The sequence below is a fragment of the Nicotiana tabacum genome, chromosome 17, assembly GCF_000715075.1.
Source record: "Nicotiana tabacum cultivar K326 chromosome 17, ASM71507v2, whole genome shotgun sequence".
Lineage (NCBI taxonomy): Eukaryota > Viridiplantae > Streptophyta > Magnoliopsida > Solanales > Solanaceae > Nicotiana > Nicotiana tabacum.
In genome coordinates, this window is record NC_134096.1 from 146,145,511 (window position 1) to 146,149,696 (window position 4,186).

Sequence of the window (4,186 nt, forward strand, 5' to 3'; positions counted from 1 at the left end):
TTGATACTGTTAGACAAAAAAGATTAACTTATATGCAAAGTTCGCTAATTATACGGAGACGAGATGTTTGGCTTTATCATTTAAGTGTGACAACTGACACGGTGAACCTCTAACATAGGGACATGGCTACAAAAAAAAAGCCTAAGAAATCCAAAATGGCTGCTTAATCAAGTGTATATTTTCAACCTTGATGTGGGTTTGATCTAAAAAAACAAGTGGGACTTATCTAGATGGAAAAAGGTAGCAGAGATTAGTCATTAGTCCATTAGTCCATTAGTCAATGACTGCAACACAAAAGTTAGGTAATGATTCGGAATGGGCACACCAATGCCTGGAATTCTCTGAGCATGGTGTAGCCACGTTTTACGAAACCAGGCGTGCGCAATGATTTTTAATGCCCTTTGGCTTACAGAATTATGATTTTTATGGTCTGGACTCTGGAGTCGTGGACCAAAATTAGCTATTTTTCCATTTGCCCATGACTGACTCCTCTTTTGATGGAGAAAGAGAGAGGGACAACGGACAAAATGGCTTCTTCTCTCTTGCTTTTACGCTTTAGTCTATGCTTTTTTTTACATCTACTCATAAAAAGGGGACTTGGTCTCTTTTCATGTAGCCTCGACATAGATTTTTCAAACAGGATTTTTGGCTTATGTTTTGAGACGAGCATTTAGAGGATAGCATGGAAGAGTGTCGGCTATCACACGCAATTAGCCCTCCCATCTCCATTATTACAAAATAGTAGTCCTTTTGCTTGAAATTTTTCTTATGACCAACTTTAACGTTAAATGCCAATTTTCTCTCATGTGGAGTTGCTATCCATTATTTTCCATAAAAATTGTTATATATGTGTTGTTTTCTTAGATGAATCGAATCATGGAAGCATTCACTAATGCTTGTATTAATTAGAATAAACTCTTTATATTATACCCCTTCGGGCAGTGGTGTATCTAGCACTATAGCTACGGATTCAATTCAACTCATATGTTTCGAAGCGGGACATAAATTTATGTGTAAAAATTTACTAAAATTCTAAAAAATAGTGAATATGAACTCATAACTTTGAAAATAAGAGGAGTTCAATGCTAAAAATCTTAAAAATTGAACCCATAAAATTTAAATCTTGAATCTGCATCTGCCTTGGGATGCAGCCCTTCCCTGGACCATGCATGAACGTGAAATATTTTATGCACCGGGTTTGTCCCGCCTGAGATGAACACTAAATGCTAGAATAATTCTTTCTCCCCTTATATGTAGAATTTGTAATAGTTGACCCAGAGTGAGGTTGTTTTATTAAAGGCATATATTATACGTTATACATGCAATTAGCCCATGTTTGTTTTGCTATTGAGAGAATGTTATGGATTCGATTGGCCCTAGTGGGATGTGATACATCAACCCCTCAATTGGTTGCGTATTAAAAATGCTTAGACATACGTTATCAGCCCCTAATGGATTTATGTAACTCAATTTCTCTACTCAGCGAGGTTATGATGGCCTATGCAACGATAGTGAGGTTTTATCTAGAGTAGAAGTTCGACGATGCTACAAAGGGAGGTTTTTCTATATTACATCGTGTGAGGGAGGAAAGGGGGAGGGAATGTACGCTACTCAAGGAGCTTACCAAATGAGCCAACCCTCAACTCTCATATGAAGGTTTGACTTAAAATCGTGTGGTGCTGCTATTTGTCAAAGGGGTTAATTTCACTGATGGTCATTGAACTATTTTTCAATTTTACTAAAGTTATTTAACTATTTTTTGTCACTTAAAAGTAACTAAATTTTATCATTATCACTTAAAAGTCATTTTGCCTCAAAACCCGACTATAAATATGACATGACATTAAATTTTATGATAAAATTCAAAAATAAATGTCACATAAGCTAATATGGGTCATACCCATTTTAGATCCATTTATCCTTTAATGTAATTTGACCCATAATCCAAATGAGTTTCGATAAAAAAAATATATTAAGTTTCACATTAGTTTAAAATGATTATCCTTTGTCAAAGTCTAGATGATCTTGACATTAACTATAATTCGTCGGTTGGTCAGTTGGTATATGGCTTGAATTCAGATAACTACAATTCATTAGATTTAGGGAGTACATGCCCTACTATAAAGCATAGATATGCAGTGGTGATCGATAGTCATATACTTCACTAACTACTTTTTAATGAACCATGCGTCACAGCGAATCAGAACTCCTCTTCTTATTATTACGAGTTGGCTGTTCAATGAGTTATCCTATTCAATGAATACAAGTACTTCATAAACTATATTCTTCATTATCCAAGACAAAATGGAGAGTACTAATCAATTAGATCCCTTTTTTTTCCTCCCTTGACAAGGCATACGCCAAGTAGAATCGAGGATGTTTGTCCTTTTCTACCATTAAAGATCTCTTTATTTTGAGCTCGACTCTTGCTTCCGTTTTACTATATATAAAAGTTAATTTTTTTTCGTAATCAATTTTTATATTATGTTATAATATATGTCTTATACTTTATTATAACAGTCAAAAAATATCAAAACAAGTGAGACTATTACAGAAAAATTGGCTCGATAAGAAAAACTGAACATTTCCTTTCCTTTGGGTTGTTATGGCAAAGTCTAATCAAATCGGGCTGTAAAGAAGTCTCAACCCTTTTCTCCCAACTCATGAATCACGGCCAGCGTTATGGCCTACATTTAAAGTTCGCAGTTGGTGCGCATTTAATCTCCTGGCCCCCCTCTGCCACACGTGTGGAACTGACACGGGGGACTTGACATACAGGCAATGATTGGGTAGAGATAAAAATGTTCATCTGAAAAAAGGTCCACCCCGCACGAATGGTGAGTTGTTTTTTCCTATTGGTTGGTCCGTTGGTTCCACAATTATGGAGAAGACAGCTTATTGGGCCAGGTGGATGCCTTTTATACTCGTTCGTTTATGATAAAAGCCATATCTCCAACTTTAACGGTTTGGATCTCACCTTTTCTTGTTAACAATAATAAGAATTCAATTAGTATGTTTTGGTTTCAAATTAGCTGAAGTCAGTCGGTACTATTTAATACTTGGACTCCGTAACTCTTTCTTTCTCACTATATACAACAACAAGAACAACACACAAATTCATTATAATCGAACAAGTGGGTCTAAAGAGAAACTGTTCTTATACACCTTCGGCTCACAAACAACATAGTTACAACATTGTTGAAAAGAAATGTAATAGTAATGGATAAACTATGAAAAGAAAATAGTAACACAAAACAGTACCAACAACAACAAGATATATAACAAGAAAACAGAAGCAACAAAAATACTGATAGTAATATAAATCTAAGGATATGAAAGTACGAGAATACTATTGATACTACAGGTAAAAAAAAGGATAAACTCGTGACTACTATTATCATTCTACCCTAATTCTCGATTTATATGGGTGTGAATATAAATTTAATTTAAATTTATATCTATATCATGTTTGCAACGATTAAGGAAAAATGTCGTTGTAGTCTTTACCACTTGGCGTTTAAAACTGTTACACCCCATATTTTCGTATGTAAGAGTACATCGTAACTCAATTGATATAAGCTCGGAAATGAAATCATCTTTGAAAAGTTTATAAAGTAAGTTAATCATGTTACCGGATGTTACAAATATTTAAGATCGTGAATACCAAGTACCAAGAGGGTTGGAAAGCTTAGAAACTAAACGAATTGGAGAAAATAAGTTTCGTCAAAAGTCGACAAGTTGGATTGTTATAACATATACTTTTTGGATGAGACTAGGGTGCTTAACATTATAAGGAGGTTATTGTCACGACCCAAAATTCAACCAGTCGTGATGACACCTAACCCAACCCGCTAGGTAAGCCAACTTTCAATTATCCAATTCCAATAACAATTATTAAAGAAATTTAAGTAAATAATTATCTTAACCTTATACATTCCCCAAGAACTGGTAGTACAAATCATGAGCTTCTAAGAATAGAGTATACAAAGCGGAAATGAAATAAATACATAGTCTGTTTGAATGGTACATAAACAAAGCTTTCATAAATTTAAGGCTACCATGAACAAGAGGCAGTTACAACAGGAATGCAGGTACATCTTCAAATCCCGCAACCATCGAGCACAACAACAACAACAGTCAACATCTGCACGCAATGTGCAGAAGTGTAGTATCAGTACAATCGACT